Consider the following 25,496-nt stretch of genomic DNA (forward strand, 5'->3'; position numbering starts at 1 on the left):
AGCTCTGACATTTCCCTCTGCTTCTTTTTCCCTTGATGGAGAAAGCAGAGCATTCATGAGTCAGTTCCTCGGTGTTGCCAACCTCCGTCACTCATAAATCGTTAATTGGGCATGCAAAATCATGCCATTTGGGGCTTTTAGGACTGTTGTGTTTTTTAACTCTCTATCTTTTGCCTCCTAGGTTGCAGGAGCTTAGGGTGTCTTTTTTTAAAACCTTCTTATGTAGTTCCCAGTTTAAGCATGCAGCGGTTCCATGTTAAGCAGCAGTCTCAGCCAGACTCTGTCTTCAAGTATAAGTCAAGAAATTAGGGTATATATGTAGGCTCCACTATGGGGGTTTCCTCAGCCACTGTTTGATCTCTTGACTATATTTCAGCTCCCAAGTCTGGCCTTTGAAATGTTTGGGTTTATAAGAAACCAATAAACATTACAGAAAGACATCCTGAGCAGAGTTTATGTGGTCTCTTGGATTTTACAGTAAGCCAGAATTTCAAATACAGCAGAAAAGCCTATTCACTGTGGTCTTAAATAGCATTAGAATTGCTGTTTTGCCATTCTGCTACTATGAATCATTAGGCCCCAGCAATGTAATGCCCATTAGATCATCCAGTTCAGCTCTCAGTCCCTGTCAAATTGTTCACTACAAATATTTTCCTCAGACAAGGTCTTGCATTCAGTTTACTACATTGTAGACTTTCCAGTGCTTCCCTTAGAAAAGACTGGATCAAGAATACTAGGAAATATCAAATCACATTGAATATGTCATTCCAGATTGTAAACAAACAAAGCTAAAAATAATTTCAGGACCATGTACAGTGGAAACCTTCCACTTCCAAAAAAACTACCAAACAACTACTCTAAGGGAGCCCTTGCATATCTTTGTATAGTTGTAGGTTTTCCTTTGTCAGATATTTTTATTTAAAATATAAGATAAGAAAGAATATGCTAGAAGCTCAGAACAGTGGTTTCTCTTGGAGAGATAGAAAATGAAGCAGACTTATGGTTCTGCTGCTTGTTTACGTGTCATCCTCCCTTAATGGTAAATAATTATAAGCAGAATCAAATGATAGATATCTGCTGTGCTGAATTCCACTGTTCTGATTTAGTTACACCAAGCATGGAGGTTTTTGAGTCTGATTTTTAGAACTGTCAGGCGCCAAATGGCGTGCTTCACATTAGCCTGCAGTTCTGTGCCTAATTTGCATTCAGTTATGCAAATTAAACATTTGACTTGAGTAATCACACACAAATCAGCATGTCTGATCATTTGCACACATGCTTATTCACTTCATTTGCTCAAATAAAATATATACTCAAACTAAGTAGGCAGCTTAGTCTGTAACCATTTTAGAAACCAGCTTCAGAATTTCTGAAGCTGTTAATGTTGTTTCTTAATCGGGCAGCTGCAAGCAGTTAATAGACATCTTTTAATAAAATTTCCCTTGTGCATTTTTGCATGCCTTTAGAATCTGTTAGTGATGGACATAGGGTTGCCTGAATACATGGAAAGTCAAATGCATGGAAGTTTGTTAAAGCTGACCTTCAGTTGTATTTTTGTCTGTTGGCATGCTAAAAGCAAGCAGAAAATAACCCTGAGGACTAGTTAGAACATAACCTGGTTTGGGCAGCTTAAGCAAGAAGCGTATCTACACATGTGCTAGATAGAAATGTGCAAATTTAGCCTTTTTCTGCAGTGAAAGAAGCAAAAAATAAAATTACTTCTGTACCCAAATATTCATTCTGTCAGTAGCATTCCACTGTTCCAGGAGATTGCAATAATATGGATTGCTATCTGATGAAAAAATATCAGCTTTTGGAAAAAATGTGAAATTATTTAGCAAATGAAGCAGAAACTGGGGGTTCAAAATACCTCAAATACATTCGGTTCTTGAGGGAAAAGTGGCTGTTGGCACAGGCACAGAAAACTGCCTTGATACACTAATACTCAACAAATCTATGAAAAATGCATTTGATAAGCAAGGTCTTTTGAAATTAAGATGGTTTTACTATTACTTTGTATACAAAATTGGAATACAACCAGTTCTTGTGAATTAGATAAATAAGCAGTTTAGGAATTAATCATAAAAAAAGATTAAAAGAAAACACTATTATTCTTCTGAGACTGCTGTAGGACTCCCAGCAGGGTGATGCAGGACCAAAGCTGCCTGCCTGCATGGGGAACTCTGAAGGCTGTTTGCCATGTCTTGTATTGCGTTCAGAACTGAGCAGGTAGGTGAGGAAGGCCAGGACACATGAACTCTGTCTGAGGGAGCTCTGTAGTGAATTACAGAAAGCTGAAGTCTCTCTGAAATCAGAATGGTGCTGAGATCTCTAGTGCTTCTGTGTATGCACTAGGATTCTTTGGGGCACATTCACTGAGCCTTTGGTACCCAAGGAAATGCACTCTCAGAAGCATCAGCTGTTGCTCTTAGGCATCATGATGAGTCAGAGGTGACTTTAGTTAACCCATCTGCATCCCTCTTTGGTCAGGTACATTAAGTCAGTGGTGGTCAGGGTGTCCTGATTCCTGCCGAATTCACGGTCAGGAGAGGAGCTGCTGATGCCTGTGTAAGGCATCTTTACTTAATAATGGACTTGTGCCCAAAAAGTCCAAGGTGGTCATGACAGGCACAGAGAGTCCAAGAAACAGTGCTATCTCCTCACCATCCACCCATGGCCTGCCACACACCTGCACAGACAGCTGCAGGGACTATCTGAAAGACCCCAAGTGATAAAAAACAATGTACTGTATAAGGTAAACCTGCAAGGCAGTTTTAATTGGCAGAGCCGTGCAGGCCCTGAGCATGGCTTGACTTTGGGGGAGGCTGGGAAGCTGCCTGGCCAGAGGCAGCCCCTGTGACCTCAGACTAAACAGCACCTTTACAAACAATGGGGACGAGAGATAAGTTTTGCTTTGTTTTGGTCTCCATATTAATTGTGATTAAAAATAGAGCCCTCAGCAGTGGCGGAGAGCAAAACAAGTGTGGCATTTTTAGCTTTATCAGAAGAAACAGGGAGCACAAAGGATGAAAACATGAGGCAAGAAGAGAGACCAAGAACTGTGTGAGTCTGGACCACCTGCTCCCCCCAGCTCAATCTATCTGCTCCTTTTTAGTGCAGAACAATAATACATTTTTCTCCACGCTTTGTGCTTAAATGAAAGTTTTCACCTGTCAGCTGTTAGTGTCAGGAGATGACAATCCTGTTCTTAGTTCATCCATTCCCTGCCTCCAGTTCAGGATTACACAACTACGAGTAATTTGGTGTTCTCAAGATTTTAGTATTGGAAGTAAAATCTCAGTCCCAGTGGGATTTCCAATAACAACATATTCATCAGTTTCAACAGATTTCACCCATGGGAAATAACATTCCAGCTTATTCTGAAAGTCTTGGCTGAGTTGATCTCTAGAAGATGAAGACTGCAACACCATAGACTCAGCCTCAGAACTGTGTAGGGAGATGCTTCTGACAAATCAGTGCTTACATTTTCCAGTGGTTTGTTTGCTGTGTGGATGAATTTGGGCTTAGTGATGAGAGAGGAGTTTGGAAGCTTCATTTGAAACAGTATGGGACAGAAATACCCAGCAACAGATCCCATCAGCATTTATTAGTGGGTTTTTTTGTTACACCAGCATTCAATGACATCTACCACATGAAAGCTCCATTTTTGTGGCTGTGATATGAACATAATTATAACAAATGACATTTGCAGCCCAGAAGATATGAGATCTTAAAAACTTTTTGTATTCCTTCAAAATTTATTTCTTAAGTGCTCACCCCCAAACCAAGAGCAGTTTTAGATGAACAAAGCAAGTGAAAAAAAGTGCACTTTTAATTTCATTTCATAAACAGCACAAAGTCTGGACTGTCTGAGACCAGACTGTCTGATTCTGTATGTGATTACACCTAGTGGTCTTTATTATGACCAGGTAAGCAAACACCAGCCTTCCCCACAATGCTGTCCCAGCCTCCAGCCATCTTTGGCTAAGTATCAATAAATGGAATATTTGCATTCAATAACTTGAATGAATTTTTTGTCAATTAATTTATCCAGTTGCTTTCTGAACCCATTTAAACTTACAGCATGAATGATATCCTGCTAAAAATAGTTCTGTAGCTGTATCTCACATCAGGACCTCCTTGTCTGCTTTTACCTTGCCATATGCTCATTTGACATGATGTCCTCCAACTTCTGAATTGGAAGATTCATCAGTTTCTGTTCATATTTCTCTCTCAAATTTTCCTTTCCTTGCCTGAAAAAATCTTAGTCTATTTAAATTGTTCCTCTGTGAACAGAGGTTTTATTTTTTTTTCTTTGATAGTCCTTTTTGCCCTTATCTGTATATTTTTCTTTCTATTATCTTTTTGGTTTTGAATGGGGGTGGTTTTAGACACTCCCAGCACAATGTGTCTTTGCTTTGCTCTCTGTCCCTTTGCTGACGTTCAGCTTGCTGTCTGAGCACTTGCATTTCTGAGCACTGAGATGGTGTTATAGCACAGTCTATTCTGACCTTGGGATCTCATTCCCAAGGACTGAGTTTAGGTCTCATCCCTGTAGGTAGAGTAAGGACTGTTTTGTACGTGCTGGATTTTATATTTGTCTATATTGAACTTCATCTGCTCCTCTATCATCTAGATGCTGATAATCTTTGCCTGTGAGTTTTCACTCCTAAATTGCTCTTACCCTTCAGTTCTGCCTTTTAAGCAATGTGAAGACCTTTCCTCTTACCCACAACAGCCTAATTTTTTTTAGCATCTCTAGCAAGTGATCTTGCTGAGTGCCTTTGGGCACAAGCTTCCCCTTTAAGCTATATCAAATGGATACCTCTTGTTCACATGCTTGATACCTACTGCAAAATCCTTAGTAGAGTTGTGAAGTACAATTTTCCTTTACTAAAGTTGAGCTGGACCTCTCCAGTATATCCTATTTTTTCCGGTGTCCCCTATAGATATTATTTTACAAAATTTTTTTATATGCATTTTGCCTGGTACAAGCATTTTCCCTTGAACCTTTTTACAAATGGTGCCATATTTGCCACTTTACAGTGTTCTGATGCCAAGATCATTTTCAGCCAACAGCTGCACATTATAGTTAGCAGTTCAGCTAAATAAAAATGGAAGCAGAAAAAATAGTGATCTTTTTAAAATTTATTTTTAGTTTCCTGGAAGAGAGTTTAGTTCTGCAAGTTTCTGAATGACCTGGCATTTTAGTTTGCTGCTAATGTCAGCCCATAACATTTAGTGATTATCTGCTAGTTTATCTTTTCACTATTTGACAAATATGTGATAAAGGACACTCAGCCAGTCAGAGAGTAGAGAAACTGACCTGTGCTGCAAGCACTGTGAATCCAAAAATGAAATGACAAACAAAAAAAACCAGTAATCTGGAAACAAAGAGAAATAAAACTCACATACAATAGAAAACTTGAAAAGAGGAAAAATAAAGCAGTCAATTTTATTTTGAGTTGTTCTCGATATTTTTCCACTTCAAAGAGGTTGCTGTTCTTAGCGAAAAACCAGCTTTGCTGTAAAATGTTTCTACCACTGTTAGAACTGAGCTTGGAGGAAAGCAGCTTGTTCAGCAGTATCTGTTACTCATCAGGGATGTTGTATATTTAAACTGACGTAGGACTGTGCTACAGAGGCTGGAAACATTAAATAACGTGCAAGTTTGTGTTTCCTTGTGAACATAATTGCCTGACCTCTACAGCAGAAGCAATTTGCCAAGATTTTCTTAACAAAGGCAGTGACCTTAGTTTACTACATAGTATGAATGTGCTTTGGCACTGGTGTATACCACATTCCCTTTCTTTCCTTTGCAGTTTTCCCTATTGTTCAACTCACTCTGTTTACTTGGGTCCCAAAAGAACCAGCACAAACTACCTGCTCCACCACACGTATTGATTAGGCTGATATTGAATTACAGTTCCTTATTTTAAGAAGTTTTGTCAATGTGCAGTCCTGCGGAGCATTGTTTATGAAATAAGGCTGTTACAAGGTCAGAGGACTAGCAACCCCGTGGGATGGTAAATGGCATTGCAAACCATATACTGTTAATTATTTAACATGTCTTCAGATGAGTGATTTGAACTGAACTGTCTCATCTTTCACAGCTAAATACTGAGGATGACTCAAAAGCTTTTATGGCCTGAATCATCCAGGGTAATTTACCTCTGAAAATTTAGATGGTAAAGAATCAGAAAAAGAAAGCTGGGTTTCTTACAGATTTAAATCATTGTCCCTTTGCAGCATTCCTTCTTTTTACCAACCACAACACACCCAGTTCCTTCTCCTGCATTCTATAACATCCTTACCAGGCAAAAGACAGCAGATGCCAGCTGGGTCACTTTGTACCTGTGCCAGCCTCTGGTGAATAAGTATGCGTGGGTTCAACCAGCACCTCCCTTATCTACTGGATATTCTCTTCCCAGCCACTAATTTTCAGGAAATCTGTAAGAATTTTGCTTTGCTGAGACTCCTGCCAGTCTGTCAAATTTGACTGGAATGCACTCAGTGTTGGCAAAGAGAGGAAGAAAATGCAAAGACCCTCAGTAACCAAAATTCCAATCGTGTGGTGATATTTTATGTTTATTGTCTCTGGAAGTCAAATGTCCCCTGTGTCAATCACCCAGCCATGAACATGCTATTTGAATATAACCATCTATTTAAAAGTAGATCATAATAAGGGTACATCCTCAAAAGTGCGCTAATGACAAGCTACTTCACGTATAAGCTGCCCCTTAAAGCTCCACAATAGAGAGGAAGAAACAACCTTACTGCTTTGCTTCATTTTCTCTTTCTTCTTCAGTTCTCCAGCATCTTGCTGATGGAGGACAGATTGAGTTCTGTCCTCCACTGTTCTTCAGACTTAATCATACACTGTCAGTCTTCCCTCCTCATTTTCTGAGATGGGTCATTCCCTTCTTTTTTTTAATGTCCTTAATATTGTTCCTTTTCCTTACGTGTCCAACTTTGCCATCATCTCCTCTTTTCTCTCTGCTTTTCTACCCCTGTCATGTTTCCTCCTCATTCTTATCTCCCTGCCTCATAATTTACTCTTTTATTCTCTGTCCCCTGATCCTCTGTGCTATCTTCTACTTGAATCACACCATGCCTGCATGAACTCGTGCCTTCTAAAATGCATTTCATCCATTTTGGTCAGAAAGGGGAGTTGAGGCCAGCAGGACTGCTTGAGTGGAGACCACATTAACTCAGGCTCAAGTTTTCCAGTGGAGTTTAAGCAGCTGCTCAGCTTTGACACTTAATCCCCATTAATTTTGAGTAGGATTAAGAGGTCTAAATCCCTCTGAGCCTCTGGTCCCAGGTCAGCAACATTATCCATCCCACATCACAGCACCTTAGCAAAACCCTCACAAAACTTATGCTATAAATGACAGAAGTGGCCAATATATGTGGCCACTTTCTGCTGTGCTTACATCATCTCACCTGCTTCCTAATTAAATTGCAGTTGTGCTGATTAGTGGGGATGTACTTGTGCCTGAAACCATAATAAAAAGCTGCTGGGGGAAGAAGCTAAGAGGGGAAAAGGTCAGAGAAATATGGAAACCTGGTCACTGTGAGGATATAAGACTGCCAGTTTGTGGATTGCCTGATTTCAGCAGGTTCTCAGGAGAATTATGTCTCCATGCACATTCTTCTCCCTTTGGGTCTCTCCAACACTACAAGGAGAACTGAAGGAAACTGTGAGTAGGAAGGCAGATTTTCCAGTTCCCTTTGTAGGAATGACCCACTTAACAGATGATACAATCAGGGTATTTGCTCTTTTTTGCCGCTTCCAGTAAGGGATGTTCAAAAGCAAAATGCCCATTCATTGGGATGCCCAGTGTCCAAACTGGCTTGCACAAAAGAGCTAATCTTGTCCTCGGCAATCCTATTTGTTCAGGTGCAAAACAAGTGTCTGTAGTAGCTATCAATCTAAATACAGATACTGGCGCCTAAAACAGAAAAGGAAAGAAAAGAAAAAATAAATAAAGAGAAAGAAAGAAGACCATTTCAGACAAGCCATAGTGAACCCAAGCAAATTTCAAGTAAATTAATTGTGGAACGATACAGTGTATGATTTTGGCATCCTAAAATGAAATATATTCCTTATAAAATGGGCACACTGCAGCTCTCTGACATTTCCAAATGAAACAATAGGACCACTAGAATGGAAAGTCTGCAGGAACAGCAGACAAGGAAAGGAAGTTTAGGTTGAACAAAGGTTTTGTTCATTTTTACAGCCCCTAGAGGAGAGCAGTGGTGTACAGAAGCTGTTAATGATGGGCTGGATTGGATAGCTGAAACCAGTGCCAAGATCTAAATGTGTTTTTACTCCAAACTCCTCCCCAGCTGTCCAGATACCCTGCAGACTTTCCAGCCGGTGTGAACCCCATGGGCTTCTGGACCAGCGCAAAAAGAAAGGGTGGGGGGGCAATCCTATCCATGGTTTGCATGTCACCTTCTTGCTTGATAAATGCAATTCACTTGCATGAAATAGCAAATCATTAAGCTTTGTCTGACAAACTTGCAAGTTGACCTAAAGTGTCTTGGGTTGTAGGAAGGGACTGTGCTATGCTGAGGGCTTGCTCAGGTAACTATGGCAACTCCGCTTCTCCGTTAGGCTTTGAAAGAATTGTCCTTAAGTGAAAACAGCTCCAGCCTACCATCTCTGTTTAATAAATAATCTGCCAGTGGAGGAGGATTCAGGTTCAGAGAAGCTGTGCTTCCTTTCAACTAGGCTGGAAAATAGAAAAGTAAAATTCAGCAAAGCCTTTTTCATAATTTCGATGACATGACTTTGTTCCGCGGGCATGTAAACAAATCCTTCATGCACTCCTGGGGCTCGTCGGAGGAGTACAGGCTCTGGGACCTGCTCCTCACGGCAGGTAAATGCAGAATTAGAGCTCATGAACTGCTTTTGCTCATAATCTCCCTGCTGTACTTGAAGTAATTTCTAAGCTATATGTCATCATTTTAGATCTACATGAACAAAATGTTTCTTTGTATTAGGCAGTGAGGGAAAGAAAAAGAGAAACCTTTTGAAATTTTTCATTCGAGACCATCAGGGGGAGATTCAACCTGTGTAGTTCTGCGATATGTCAAAGTGCATCGAGGTCAGAAAATAACACTGCACAGCTCCTGAGTGGGAATGATGTTTACAGGCTTTTCTTTTACAAGTTTGGATTTTGCCAGGGACATTACATGAGAACTTACAATTTGTTCTTTATAACTAAGAGCCATTTTGAATAGTAGCCAGGCAGTCCAGGCCAGGTTCTTCTTTTAGGCTCTGCTGCAGCAAGGACAGGCCTTAGGGCCTATTACAAGTTTCCTGTTGCCTTCAGTCAGGGTTGGGTCACTTGGGCATCCCAGAAGCATGAAGATGGGACACCTTGGTTAGCAGCAGTCTCACTTCTCCTGCCTCTCCCTGCAGTAGAGTGAGGGAGGAATGGCCAAAGCAGCACAGCTTCACTCTGCTTCTCCACGTATTTGCCTGAGGTGTCTCTGTTCCAGTGCACATTTTGTACTTGGCTGTATGACCTCTTCTTCACACGATGGGGTGGGCAGCACGATGTATTCAGAAGTGTAGTCAGATAAATAGAAGAAACCTTCTGCAGCCAGCTGAGCGACTTCCACAGAGAGGGTCTCTTACAGGTCTTACAGACAGCTGACAGATCTAAGGGACCTTTCAGATGTAAGCATTTTGAAACCTGTCCAGTCTCCTGACCAGCTAGGAGAGCTCTCACCCCACCTGTGACCTCTCTTCTCTTTGTCCATGGACATGCTCTCTGCAATGAAGGCAAAGGCACTGAGGGCCACAGTGTGCCCTTTCTTCCCTCCCTGCCCTGTCACTGTGTGAATCCCATCCAAGTTTTCCTGCCAATATCTACAGGTCTCTGCCAGCATAAACAATGGCAGAGGGCCACAGTGGCTGCAATTCCACTTATGAGGAGAGGAACAATAAGAGATCAGTTTGGTCCAGAAAGCATATGGAAGTGGACAAAATGGAGGCATGACAAAAGCAAAGAGAAGATCTACAGAAACTGTACCTGTATGACCTCTCCAAAATGCTTCAGAACCATGGTAGGATCACCTCTGCCTTCCCCAGCTCCATAGCCCGGTTGGAGGAAGGCAGTTCAGACCCTTTGAATGTGGGTCTGATGCAGTGATGCAGGGTCCAGTGTCATCAAGGAGAGGCACATGCCTCAGCTTTGTCCATTGGGCATCAAGATAATAAAGCCATTAGCAGCACCAGGCAGGGGTAGGACCTGGTCACCACCCCAGGACAAGGCAGAGGAAATGCCATGGACAATGCCAGGATGAGTGGGATGACTGAGGAAATGAAAGGAAATGTGTTCACTGCTGAAACCTCCAAATTTGGAAGATGCCTTCCGCCCTGTCATATTGCTGTTTTCTCAGCATCTGTTGGTTCCTGAGCTAAAGATTAAGGCTAGCAGGCTCATAGACACTCTCTGGTTATTGTCTATGAGACCAAGACATGAAGTCATTAAAAATAACTCCCCTTGCCACTACCCAAATAACTCAGTAGGATTGAGTGACTGTAACCCAGTTCGACCTTTTGTCATTCTGAGTACTGCTATTGTGTGGCTGCAGTTTCATGATTTGTGGAGAGCAAATTCCCCTCCCAACAAAGGCCAAACCAGAGCCAGGGTGTTGTACACATCTCTCATAGAGCAGAGTGGAGTGGCCATGCCCAAGTTCTCTCCGAGCTGAGGCAGCCCCAAAATCACCACGTTTCTGTGGAGGGCCTGTCAGAAGGTACAGCTGAGAACCTTTCATACTCATCTGGAGTGAAGGTTTATCACTGCATTCTATCAAGATTTGCACAAAGTCTGCCTTTGTACATGAGATAAAGTTTCCATTCCTGACTGAAAAAAGGAGGGGGAGGAAAGGGAGAGAGGCTCAGAGCCTAAGAATCCTAACACTTAGATGTCTTAATTAAAGGTAAACTTTTCCTTTAGGGCGGCTGTGGTTAGAGCAGCAGGCAGCAAGACCTGACAGCACTGGATAAATTGAGAGAAAAAGACTCTTTCTTTTTTTTTTTGGTTTTTTTTTTTTGGTTTTTTTTTTGGTTTTTTTTTTCCCCCCCAAACATTCACTTTGGCCTGGGTCTGAAATGGCTTTGAAACTGCAGACACCTTCATGTAAATGTTCTTAATAAAGGAAAAAAAAGTCTGCTGCAGGACATTTGTAATCCTTCTGATTTAGATGTTTTAATAATGTGCGAGTTTATCTTGGAGGATGGTGGCTGACCTGGAATTAATGTCTCTGCCAACATAAGGCTAAAAGCTCAGACAGAAGACTTAAATATAATAATATAATATGTGTCTGTATGTGTGTATTTGTATATATACACACACATATATATAGACATATATATGCATGTGCTATATAAACACATCTTTAAGTAATCATAAACGCCCTTTAAAAATTATTTCAGCACAAATTAAGGTATAGACAGCATCTGATTGGCTCAGTCACTACAGAGTGGTGCCTCATGATATATTCATTTCCTATTCTGGTGTGGTTAATTGGGTATTTCAATTTAATTACTGCAGTCAATAGCACTTTCGGTTGAGTGTCTTAAGTGTTCATTTAATTTACTGTAGATTTAATAAGGCAGCGGTTGTATGTAAAGCTGTTAACCATCTGGATGGGCTGCAAAGCCCATCTTTTCTCTTGGGGAGCCGGAGCCTGATCCAAGACACACTGATGTCTACAGCAGTCTTTCTGTTAAAATCAGGAGCTTAAAACCTAGGCTCCTTGGAGAGCAAGGAGGTGGGCAAATGCCTCTGGCTGAGCTTCCTGGCTGGCCTGAGTGAGGGAAGGTTTTCAAGGTGCCGTTTCCCTTCTGTAGGCAATTTCATATAGCAGAAATGGTGGGAAGAGCAACCTATAACTCAGGGTTTGATAATTGTGAGCTATGAAACTGAGCCCTGGAGTTTTAAGCAAAATTTCAAGTGGTTTCTCACAGTCTGGGTAAGGAGGTGATGAGTTGGGTCACACCTAGGAAAATTTAAAATAAACACACCAATTTGACAAACATCATGCAACTGAATGATCTATTTTACTGCTGCAACAAGGTCTGGCAGAGCTGTTCATCCTCTCTCCACCTCCTGAGTGAGTCACTAGCTCATGCTGTGGGGCAGGAAATATGCAGGTCTGCAGATTTTCAGATCACTAACCTTCTGGGAGAAAAAGAGGAGACCACTAGATACAAGCATTGCCTCTTGTAATTTCAGGGCATCTCTTAAATGGGAATGATTTGTTTAGGCAAAAGATGATATAGCATAGGCTATGATTATAGGGTCTGGACTTTAAGGCCTGGAGACCTGGCCATCCTGTCTTCCTGCACAGCTCTACTTAAAAATTAGGTAAAATTGTAAAATATCACAATAGTAGAGATATTCTGCTACCTAATGATGCTGGCATGTACCTGAGGGAATTTCCAGGAACACCTGGGTCAGGAGCATCCAGACATTACATGTACCAATATTCCCTCCACACAGATCTCATAACTTAGATACATGAGAAGAAAGAAGAGGGGGCTCTAAGCAGAGGAGAAGTAGCCAGATTCCACATCTCTGCCATGGGACAAGCAGAGGGAGGGTGTTTTGGTGTATCCTAGAGTAGCCCATCAGTGGAGGCCATGGTGACCCCATTGTCTGGCTCTCCCTCCAGCCAATGGCTGGGTTTAGCCAGCAACCCCCACTCACATAGTGCCAGTTCTGTGATGTTGCCCTGGCCCAGAGCCATAGCTGGCTGGCAAGCTGCACGTGACACTGGAGCCCCAGGTTCTCCAGGGCTGCGGGCTCCCATGCTCCCCAGGCTTGTAGCCAGCCTGGGTTTAAAACCAGGCTGCAGGAACATCGGCAGGAACGGGACTCCAGCAGATGAAAGCTAGTCAAGAGAAATTCTTCTGCTGCAGAAAGTAGGCAAAAGGCAACTGGAGATGAATAGGCTGCCTGACAGCTGGCAGACACACAGCCTGTCTGCCATAGATGGTAATATAGGCACTGCAACTATTACAGCATCTAAAGGCAAAAAAAGCAATAAAAAGCTTTAACCTCTACTACCCGGGAAAACTAGCAGTGATTTCAGATTCTGTCAGTGGAGAGGAGCCTTTTTGATGCTTGTGACAGGCAAATGGTCTAGAAAGCTTTACTGAGCTGTGTTTGGGATTAAGGGCCAGGAGCGCCTGGGTTCGTGCTCTATTTGTACTAGTTACACAGCCAGTTTTAAAGACTGTATTACTGCTGTTATTATAATGATATTGCTATCACTACTGTTATTTTCTTTACACATCAATGGAGCCTGAACAGCCAGTTTTAATTTCTTACGTGAATGCAAACGGCATTTAGATTTTTGTGGAGATCAGACACCAGACACATTCCTACATTCTTGTCCAATGTTCAATATTTTTCCATGAGTCAAAGAGAACAAGAATGGGCATATTGTGTAAATGCAAAACTCTGCCTTTTTAAACTGACAGGACGAATTTCAGCCCTGCCTCTTTGTCTCTCTCCTCCAAGCAGGGGCTTTTCAGCCTGCCAGATTTTGTTACTTACTATCCTTGAAAACAGAGGGAGGGAAAAGTCAGTCCTTGTTAATTCATTGTCCCAGTTACCTAGCAGTGCTGTATCCTTAAGGACTGCAGGACTTTTTTTTTTTTTTTTGCTTTTCTGAGATGTTGAAGAGCTATGGCTTTCCTGCCAGCTCCATTGTGTTCCCTCAGTAAAAGCCTGCAACACTAGAGGCACTTTAAAAAGGAGCGAGGAGTCTGTTGCAATAGGCATCCAACAAAAGTTCCTGCTGCAATCTGCGCTTCCAGTAAATGCCGGTTCGTAATCCAGATTTCAGGCTTCAGGGCTGGTTCTTAATAGAACACTGATACAGGTCAGTGTAGCTGCATCTCTTTACAGCAACAGAAGATTTGGCTCACGGTTGTATTGGGCTTCAGTACACATTCACAAACAAGGCCATGTATGCAGGCAAATATCAGCATTTAAGGGATCCCTGGAATTTGAATTTCACTCAAGGAATGTACCTCTGTATTTTACAGTGTGTGTGAAATGTGCCTGATGGATGACCTAAAGTCTGAACTCATCCATGCCTGCCAGAGCAAAAGCTGCCCTGGAGACTGCTCTGATTTGTCTATATCCCAAGCAACACTACATGGCCTTTCCAAAGGCTTTTCCCAAGTACAGACTACCATAGACAGAAGACTGCATGAGAACAAAGACTATTTCTAGACAGATATACCTTTGATTTGTTTTTCAGATATTTTAATAGGCTATAAAATGCTGATTTCCACACCATAAATGAGAATAAATATGCATATACCAGAGCCAGCCTAGTCTTAGTAATATGCAAGGAAAGTTTCACTGAAGTGCTTTGATAACCCTGAGTTTTTGGTTGCTCTTTCTGAGAGTGGAAGGTTAGTGAATGCCCTCTGAGCACATTTGACCCAGAGCTTCCTAGCTAAGGATTATGAAGGAAAGAAAAGCATACAAAGGGCAAAAGGAATTAATTAGCTCCAAGAATGGTATGGCCATTTGTCCACTAGGAACCAGTCTGCTACCTCCAGAGTTTCAAATATAGTAGTTTGCTGTACAGCCTTTCATCTCTAACGATTTCTAGTCACCATTAAATGGTACCATAAAGGTGAAAGGTTTCACATTAGTTATAAAATGGAAAATTATATTTATCCTGGCTAGTATTCTCAAAAATGTGCTGGAATCTATATTTTGACACCTAAAGAGATGTCTGCTTTTCGGAGCGCTGAATGTGCATTGGTGTCTTTTGGAATTTAGCTGGAAAACAGGGCTCGTTATTAATGTGTTTGACAGTGTCTAAATGCATGAAGAGAATTTTTCAAAAAAAATATATGAAGTCCTTGTCATGGAATCTTATAACCAAGAACAGAGAAACAAAGTCCAGCAAAGTCCATTTAAAGACCTATATATCTCAATGAACTTTAGATCAGGCTTAAGCTAAAGCATTGTTTAGCAACTCAGATTCATCTGATGGAGCATCAGTTTGCTCATTCAACCCTTTGATTGTTTATGTCATTTAAAAACTACTGATCTGATGCCTCCCTTGAAGGAATCTGTGTAGAAACAGAGACTGACATTTCTCACGTACATTGTCATTTATTGCTTTCATCTCCTCCTCCTCCCTCATCATATATGTCGTTAACTTGGAGAAAAGTCAAATTTACACATTCCCTCCATTTGCTCTACGTTCAAAATTTTTCAGTTACATACCAGATCTATCCTAGAAGTGAACAACAAAAGAATGAGAGGGAAGGAACACAAATTGCTGACTAGAGGTAAAGAAAAACAGGGGAGCTGGAAGGGGGCCCAGGTAGGTTGTGGAGTCTTCATCCTTCAAAGCATTCAACACCTGCCTGGACAATGTCCTGAGCAATGTGATGGAACTTTGTTGGTAGCTCTGCTGAAAGAAAGGCATTCAGTGGCTTCAGGTTGAAGAGTGGGTTTACATTGGAAAATAGGAAAAAAATCCTTACTGCAGGGATGATGAGGCACTGGAACAAGTTCTTGAGAGAACAGGTTGCTGTTGGTGCCCTATCCCTGAAAGTGTTTAAGGCCACGCTGAGTGGAGCTCTGAACAACATGATCTAGTGAAAGGTATCCCTGTCTATGGCAGAGGGGTTAGAATTAGATGATCTCTAAGGTCCCCTCCAACCCAAGCTAATCTATGATTCTCTGATTCTGTGTCCAGAGGTCTCTTCACAGCTCCATCATTTTATGATCCCAAAGGTCTTCTAGGAAACTTTTCACTAAGGCCTCTGCCACAATACTTTAATTTTCTTTCTGTGAGTAACAGGGTAAATGGACAAGTAGCTAGCGAACTCTTTACTGTGTTTGTGGTCTGCAGAAATGAAGGGACACAGCATTGGAGCTGTACAACTGCAGAAGATTTCCACTGCATGACATCTTGGGGTTTTACTCCAGATACCTGGACTCCCTTTTCCAAGCCAGCAGAGCAGTTGAAGAGTTCAGCTTGTGGCCACACCTGAGGCATCATTGGTGTGTGTGTAGGCTACAAAAGTGATGCAGCTCTGATGCAACAGATCTTGGTTGTAGTTTAGAGATCCTCAGAGTCCTTGGCTGAGATGTTTTCACTGCATAGCCAAAGGAATATTGTTTCTTAGGATGATTATGGTACCTGTGTCCATTCTTGTAGGCGTCTGTCCCCTTGACACAGTGTGCTGTGTCAGGAAGGAGATGCTATTCCACTCAGTCATTTCCAAACAAGGAAATTTTCTCATTTTGAATTTTCAGAGTCAACAATCACAATTGCCTCTAGAAACATTCAAGGGTGCTGTGGAGGAAAAATATGACTGAGATAGGCTGTTATATTTAAGAGGCCTAGAACTACTAATTTTTCAGTGCTGTTTCTATTTGCATGAGTTCAGTCAACAAATGATCAGTGCATATAGGAAAATAAGCCATATAGGAAGCATCAGTTGTAATGAATCCACTCACATCCCTTTCACCAAAAACTACCATAGTGGCCAAAAATACCTGAAAGTTTTGTGGTGACCCTTTGTCATTTATTGCCACGGCTGGTGGGGACGGGTTGCTAACTGTGGCTACCCAGAGCACCGACAGTCACTGCTGCTCCAAGCCACAAGCCATGCTGTGTGCTCAGCAGCTGGGCTTTGCCTCAGAGGGGCAGGACAAAGGGCCTGAGGGCTGCAGTGTACAAACAGCATCGCCCCATCCCTGAGAAGGTTTGAAAATCCTGCCTGGATGCAATCTCCTTGAACCTCTTTTGCCAAAGCAAACCTTTTTGCAAAAGCCAGGCTTTTGTGAGATGATCTGTACTATAAAATATTCTCTTTGCTAACCAGAGAGAAAACTAGAGGACTTGTTTTCACTTTCTTCAGAGATGTGTCCATGGATTTGACATGTCTACTTGTGCAACCATCCTCTCATCCTCCTGTATAAATTCATGCTCTCCACTTTGCTTGTCATTTCTCACGTTCCTTTTAAGCACGATCTTGTAAACTTTTCAGTATCTGAATTGCTGGGGTTTCCTTTTAGCTTATAGGTCCCTTTTTTGTACCCTGGACCGCTCCTGGTCCCTCTACTCACACTGACCTTTTCCAGCTTCTGAAGCATTCCTTCCACTGTGATTCCTTGTTTCCAAACCTTTCCATTCAGTCTCTCTAGCCGTTTTCAAGGGCTTGGACTCTTTCAACCTCCTCATCAAGATGGTACTCAAAGAAAGACCAAATAACAAAAAATTCACCTGAACCTGTGCCAGTCCAAGACAACAAAGCATTTGGGTTTCATGTAACCTGCTAATGACCTTCCATAATGATCACAATTCCATATTGATCATCACATTCCAGAATGACCTAGATACTGGTCAGATGAATCCCATTTTTACAGTTTTGCTCCAGACTCCTAAAGTGTTGAAATACAGGAGCTGTGAAACATGTCCAGACTTGTGTCCTTACTGAACCTGGAGGCATCTCATCAATGACAAATATATTGGGGGAAGATACACAGTCACTTTGACATGCCTGCAGAAATCACCAGTCCACCCCCTTACCTCTTTTTCCTGTGCACCACCAGTCCCCATGAACCACAGACTAGTTTGAACCTTGATGTTTAATATTTTTCTTCCCCTTCTAGATATGTTATCATCACCTTTCATAAGTCACTATCTTCCCATTTCCTAACAAATGCTCAGTCCCTCTTTAGACTTTAATGAGCTCTGAATCTCTCATCCAGTTCTTCAGACTCTATCCACTTTGGATGAAAAAGTGTATCATTTCACTAGGAATGAATTTATTGATGCTAAAGTTTGCTAAATAATCTCTTGATCTGCAGTTAATCAGTTTTAATATATAAACTTTCATAATTTTCTTTTATCTGTCCTTTGCATTGTCCGTTTTCTTCATAGGAGTATCTTCAAAGCTTTTTAATTGTTGTTCCAAAACCTTCCAAAGCTCTCAAAATTTTTGCCTGTTTTGCTCAAATAGATCCAAATCTTGGTGGGGTGTATTTGGCCTGTTCTGTCACTGCACATTTAAGCTGAAGATTTTGAAAAAGGCTCATAAGTACTGCTCTTACTTAAATGTCCTTAATGGGGTGACTGTGCATGATGGGTGAGAGCCAGGGGAAGGTGCTAGTACAGGTCAAACCTAAGCATCGAGTAAATGCAGCAATCTTGTAGGAGACCTCTTACCACAGGCCTGGATTTAATCCTAAATATCACTTCTCCACTAAAGTTTTTGGCAGAAGGTCAGGACTCCTTCCTTCTAACAAGAAGCCATTTTTCCAGTTGCTCATTAAGTGTATTAGTTGATGCATGATGGAAGGCAGCTCTCATTGACATGGGCCCTCCTTGTCCTGGCTGATAGAGTCTGATGCTGGAAGCATGACTGAGTAGCAAGCTGAAGGGATCTTTCTGTTCCAATTGACAAGTGGTGACTGTATCTCCTGTGAACTGTAATGTACCCTGAAGAAGACCTCAAGGCCAAACAGTTGACTTGAGTGTCATGTGTGATGCATTGATTTGCAGAAAGAGAGAAAGGGTCTAAATATTTCCTTATTTTCCAAGATGGAGAGCTACTGTCTTCCTCCAATGATTGAATTTCTGCTAACAGAGTGTTGCAGAGGGGATGGGGGCTCAGACAGGTAATCCAAGCCCACATGGGTATGTGCTCTAATGAGCCTTCAGAGCGACAATTTGGGAGCAGCGCTGAGCAGAATACCAGGACCAAACTGCTCTCAGCAGTCTTTCCTTAGGTGAAATCTGCTGTGCTATTATCTCCAAAAGGCAAATCAAATAACAGCAGACACATTTTTAAGGATTAGGAGCTTCCTATGCAAGACAGTATGTGTTTTTAATACCTTAAGCTGACTTATGAAACTGGTAAACAATGTGGAGGGTGGTATTGGATGACCTCTTTTATGCCTGATCATCCTGTCAGCATTTATAATGCATTTGATATTTCCTTCTCATCAGGATAGGATCAGTTAAGCAGTCCTATTTCCCAAAGCTCAGGTTGCATTATGCTTTGTTCCACATTTCATGGTAATAAACGTTGACACAAATTTCTGTAGATTTCACACAAAGTGATTGTTAATTTATTCATGATTGAAAAGGATCATACAAAGAAAGAAAGAAAGAAAGAAAGAAAGAAAGAAAGAAAGAAAGAAAGAAAGAAAGAGAGAGCATAAAAGACTCCTTTAGAAGACAAATACACAGCTTGCAAGAAAAAAAATACAGATCTTTTATGCCTATTTGTTTTGCACACAGTAATGACTGCTACACTCTGATTAGCAATCTTGACCTAGTTAAAATGCTATTGTTTTTCTCTGTTCCTACTCTTCTAAAAGACTGTGACTAGACATGATATTTTATAATCCATCAGATGTAAAATCTGCATAAAAAAATATAATTATTGTGCTTCAGCAACCTGGACCAAAGCCCTGACATTATGTTTCTAGGCAGTACACTGTGAATAATATGGTTGCATTTTTAGGTTGGTATGTTCAGCTGGCAAGATACATAATTTTTCCATAAGCAAAGGTAAATTGTGGCATTTCTAACATACTGATTACTATTCCAGCCTTGTCCCAACTAATGAAAATTAAGTGGGTACTTGTCAGCCAAGAAACATCCTTATTTGTTACTATAAATTCAGTTTTAGTGGCACTAAACAGCATAGTAAACAGGGAAGAAAAGTTGTGCTGCCTCTCAATTGTCTCTCAGCTTTATTATTGCCAGTGGCGCTTACGTGTAAGGATCAAGCAGAGTCAGGACACCACTGCAAGAGGCCTGGATAGACACCCAGATCAGAAGGACAGGCATGGGCAGCGAGGAGGTTTGGGATGGGTAGAGCAAAATTCTCATGGCAGTGAACCTTGGTCATCCAAGTGGTTGCTGGAGCTGGTTAGCTAAGTTGGAGGGAAGTGAGGCAGAGGGGAGGTGTGCTGTCTCAAGCTGCTGTGCTCACCAACAGTGCAGGGCTGAAGGCACCTGTGCCTCCTCCTCCTCAGGCTCAGAGAGAGCAGTTGGTCCCCTTCTTATGAATGGGGTGGGCGGCAGAGGACACCTAGAGTTGAGCCTCTGCAGCCTGACTGGAGCAAGAAGCAGCTTCTGCTACACCTGCACAGCTCTTTGCACCCATGGAGGAGCCACCTCGTCCTAGCCATGGTGCTGTGAGGACACTCCGGCTCTCGGGGCTGCTCTCCATAGTGCACCGTGCCCAGGGCCTCCACTCTGTCACTCAGTCCTGCATGAAAATCAATGTTGCTTACCAGATCAGCATCATCCAGCAGATTGGACTTTGTCAGCTCAAGAGCACTAAAATCTCTCTGAAGACAACTCCCATGCTTGCATCCTCAGCCGTGTCATGTAGATGCTGCAGTTGAAGGCAAAAGATTAAAAATAAATATACTTGTGCAGTGCAGAGAAAGTGAAGAGCAGAAGGGCTGGGGAGAGGTTCTCAGAAGGGGATCACACTACTGAGATTTTCAGGAGAGACATCAGGGTGAACCAGATTCTCCTGGATGTGAGGAGGGGGAAGGATCAAAGCAAATGGATTTCAGATGCATAGAAATATTGGCAGTGGGAGCCCTCAAAACTGAGTCTGTAGTCAGAAACAGGCCTTGAGGGTGCCTGAGAGATTGTGGCATTAGGAGCAGTGGTGTCCCCAGAGACACCACTGCTCCTAATGATCTCGGAGGTGCCTCATCATCCCTGTGTCAGCCCCAGGATGCCTCTGCGGCTTTGAAGCTGGCTGTGGTGTGAGTCACCACGACCATCCTGTCTGGCTAAAGGGGTATGGAAGAAAGGAGAAAGGCACCTTATCCTCCTGCGTGCTGGGAGATGTCTGCAGCAGGGAGGCTCTGCGCTGGTGAGCCCTGGTCCCTGCCTGGAACGGTGCTCCCCAGCTTGGCACAGCTCTGAACACCACAGGAGGTGATGCTGCTGGCAGCAAACACTGCAAACCACTATTTTGAAATTGAGAGTTGCTATCATTCAGAATCAGGCTCTAAGCCTCAAGGGTGGCTTGCTAGGTCCAGCCCTGCAATGCAAAGGTGCTTTCACAGCATAAGTATCATTCAGCATCTTTTCCTCCTTCAGAAAGATTTTTTTCCTCCCCAATTTTCATTGTTTGAATGTTTTTCATATATTTCCTGTCATTCCTTTACCCTTTTGCTTCCCCCAGCTACATGGAGTATTTTGTTTACAGTGCAGCCATAGACACAGTCCACACACATATTGTGAGAAAGTCTAAAAATGGACCTTTTAAAGTGGATTTGTTTGCTGTTTCTACATTAAAAGCACAAAATCCAGAGCTGCTTTTTCTATCATCAGAAGTATCACTCCACAGGAACTGCTAACACTGCCTGCTTCACAGTGTGGGGTTTCAGTCAGTGGCACCTTGGGAGTTTCATCCCTGTTCATACATTCCACCACACAATGTAAGAATGCTGCAAACCTTTGTAGGAAATTGTGAGAGTTGGGAGAACAAAGGTGGGAGGAATCTTCCTTTTATGTCTTCCACTAAAAGGCTTAGTGGCGACCTAAGATTATCAAACTGCAGTATTTTCTCTTTAGTTTCCTCGGGGTATTTTGGTGTTTTGGCCCAGTCTTGAGTGTCCAGCTATAAATATTTCAAAATGATAGTCAGATACACTACTAACATCTCTGTACAAGGCCTTGATCTGCAGGCACTGTAGAGTTACTTGGGCAAGTCAGAGGGACAGCTTGTGTCTTACTTAGCCTGAGAGCTGTGAAACTCAAGGTGTTGGATGGTTAGTCTAGGAGTTCTGTCGAGCACTGTGCTGCTTCCTACACAGTGTTAAATGAAATAAAGAGCAATTGCTAAAGGAATTGCAACTGTAGAAGCTGTATGAAATGCACAAAAAATAAGGCTTTCATTGAAGGTGAAACCAGTGTAGATAGACTGTATTATTTCCTGCTGACACAGACAATTCTTTTCTTGGCCATATTGGATAGACCTTTCAGAAAAAAATATAAGGTGATTACACATGAGTAATGTCAGAAATACATCAATGATGTGATAAAAATATTGTTTGATACGGATATTTTGGAGATAACGATCTCTAAAATTTCTCATTGACAAGCTGTGCTTTTGCACCAACATTTTTTTATTTCCATTTTTTGGGGAAAAAAAATTGATCCAGGAAAAACAAATTCAGCAAAATCCTCTAGTTTTACATTTATTTGAAAAATTCAACCAAAAGAAAGGTGAAGCCAAAACCTTTCTGTTTTTCCAAAAGAGAACTTATTTTATACCAGGATTTGATGAGCCCTAATTATTAGCTAGGTAGATCTCCTGCTGATTTGGCCTGGTGTCAGAGAGCATTAGAGAAAAAGCTGCCTCTCTTAAATTCCTTTAAGACTCTGAAGAAGTTTTAAATATAAAACTTATAAATATTATATATGTCCCTCTGCACAGGACATGGTATCACACCGGGTTGTTTATATCATGTCATCTCTAGAGTTTGCCCTCCACTGTCCCCAAGCATTTTGTCCAGGAACAGCACTGGGCTGTCTCGCAGAAATGATCTCCAGAGGCTCAGTTTTAACTTCAGAAGATCAATCATCCAGCACTGCCTTTGCTGTAAGTGCATGAACTCACACTGACTCACCAGAGCCTGCTCAGCACAAGGTCTCACCATAACACTTGCTGCCAGGAAATGCCTGTACTCTGTGCTGGTTCATCCAGTGCTGCCCACCTACCTGTGGGATGGAGCTGGGCATGGAGGGCTTCCTCCTCTCCCACTTACTGTTATGTCACTCATTTCCCATCACAGGGCCTTTCAGTATTACCCAGTTCAAGCAGTCTGAGATGTGTAATCGTAAGTCTGTTTGATCTGAGGAATGTGCCTGTGTGTGTGTATGTGTTATAGGAACTTTTGCTTTATGTTTACTGACCCAGATCAATCCTAGCTTGCAAATTGAAAGAGATGGAGCCTGAAATCTGGCAAGTTGGTTTGTTGGTTTTTTTCCCTTCTGAAGAGTCTGTGCTTCGCTTGGGTAAAAAGGGCTTCAGCACTGACTTTTAGTTGATAATTGAAAAATGTGATTGCTAGAAAAATGCAAAGATTGCAGTGATGGAACCCTGGTCCTTTTCCTTCTGAAAACAAAGGGGCAGCAGTGCCCTGCGAAAGGCAACATTCAGAGAGGCTTATGATGGACGCTGCTCATCTTCCTGAAAAAACACAGCCTAGTCCCCTGAAGCCTCCCCTGCAACATATAATTGGTAACAGCACAGTGCAAGGAGGTAGAGGGGGCTGCATCCCTGTGGGCTTCTTACATCCTTCCCATGCCCTCTCCCTCCATATCCTGAACTCATGGGGGATGTGAAGTCAGGACCTTTGTAGCAGCCTCAGTCAAGTCCCTGGAATTCCCTGCGCTTTTGCAGCCTCACTCGCTCTCATTTCTGCTTTAAGGTGTGGACATCTATGGACTGACGCTGTTGTCAGCATTCCAAGGGCTATGTTTGCAAGATTTTGGGGAGATGTGATAATTTACAACTTGTTATTCTTTAGAAATGTACAGTGCCTTTTCTGGTGGGCACTTGAGTACATGTCATGAAACCAGGAGTCCTCCAAGCCGTGTTAAGGGAGGGGCTGCTTGGTTAAGGGATTTGTCTGGAGATCATGGTGCCTCTGCTGCTGGCCTTTGTGTGGCAAACCACTTCTCTGCTCACCCACCTCACCCTGCTATCTGCTAGAATCTACTTTGAATGGAGGAGAGAAGCCTATAATACACACAGCACAATGTAACACCTGCATTTTTATGTGTGTCAGGAAGCTTGGTGCAGGTGCCCTAAAAATGTGGAGTTTTTTAAACAGCTCCCTCTGTTTCAAAATGTCAAGCAAACCCAAATTAACTCAGAATGTCATGTTAACCACATAAAACATGTACATATGCAGGGGTTGTACTCTTCATTATCTGTTTAGCCTTTCTGTCAGCAACACATCTGAAAGCAAAATGTGCTGCCAAGTCATGTATTCTAATGACCTGTGGACTTCCCCATTTCCCAGGAAGATGAATCTGTGTGTATGAGCATGGTTTCTAATAAACACACTGACAGCAAAGATGATGGTAAAAGGAAGTGCAACTTACCTTTTTTTGTTCCAAAGGAAAGTACAGTTACTCAGTGTCAGAAGGAACATGCTAACCCAAGACAGTCTGTGCTCTTTGTAGTGACCACCCAAACCTCTCCCCAGTGAGGGACACCTAATGACAATTAATTACTCTTGCACACACACAGTCTGTGGACTAATACAAGTAGGCATCAACATGTTTGTCCTTATGAAAACATGAATCTGTGATTTCAAAGCTATGCTGGAAAGTTAATTTGAAATATGAATTTGGATTTTCAGTGTCAGAGACAGAAATTACAAACTTTATTTTTAGGGCTAAACTCAGTAACCTAATGTTGCAATGGAAGAATAGGTGGGTTTTGAGGAAATATGTATTTCTCAGTTAAACTCTTTTCAAGGAGGTAACTGGTATTCACACCAGAATAAAATTTTTGATATCTGGAGTTACCTGGGAAGAGCTTTTACCTATAGGTAAGCCTGAAACTGAGGGACATAGAGGCCATGGACTTCTGTACATGAACCAGCATCATGAAAATAATGTGACTGGAAGATCTCATAAATCATTTTTGCTCACTTAGCTGGAAAATTAGAGTTCTCAGTTCTCCCTGCCCTTTGCAGCCTCCTAAGCTATCACATTTTATACAGGTTTATTTTCTCACTGGGACACACAGGTATTTCTCAGGTGGCATTGTCCTGATGCCCCCAGGGCCTTTGCACTTCTGCCCACATGCAGAAGATGAGCCCTGTTTCACCTCTGAGTTTCCTGGCATTGCTCAGGGCTGAAACAGGGACAATGTGTGCTGGCTCTGCAAGGGCTGCATGTGCACGTGTCTGCTCCTCGCTGCGTGCCCCTTTGGTCATGGAATCATAGAATCATTAAGGCTGGAAAAGACCCCTAAGTTCAAATGTACAGGGCTAAATATAGGACAGCTGCCCTTGTTTTAAAGTGATCTGTTCTTTTATGAACTGTGTTCAAAGCAACTCTTCTTGAGGGCATCTGCATCTTACTTGAGGGCATATGTACCAAGTCCAAGCTTTTCAGCTCATGGGACTGACATCTCTGTTTTCTGTGTGTGGGATGGGAATTTGTGTGTACAACCACAGCAAATGAGTAGATCAGGCAGACAGAGCCATGAACCTCTTTTCCTTTGGTAGGCCCACAGGGCTGGCAAGCAAATGGAAGTATCATTGTAAATATTCAAGGGAAAGGAAATAGAGTTACAACTCTCAGAACAGTGTTGAGTGGACTGTATGTTTTATAAGAGATGTTTCAGAACATAAACAACAAGGGCTTAATGTATTCATATACATCTTTGGGAAATAATCTGGCAGTACATCAAA

General features: G+C 42.1%; 1 protein-coding gene across 1 annotated transcript in view; it reads left to right on the plus strand.

The window, feature by feature from the left end:
* MAML2 (mastermind like transcriptional coactivator 2) overlaps nt 1-25,496 on the plus strand; it is a gene marked incomplete at its 5' end in the record, with an annotated part of 208,199 nt that overhangs the window by 117,974 nt on the left and 64,729 nt on the right. The window lies entirely within an intron of this gene.

Source organism: Parus major, chromosome 1 (assembly GCF_001522545.3).
Source record: "Parus major isolate Abel chromosome 1, Parus_major1.1, whole genome shotgun sequence".
NCBI lineage: Eukaryota > Metazoa > Chordata > Aves > Passeriformes > Paridae > Parus > Parus major.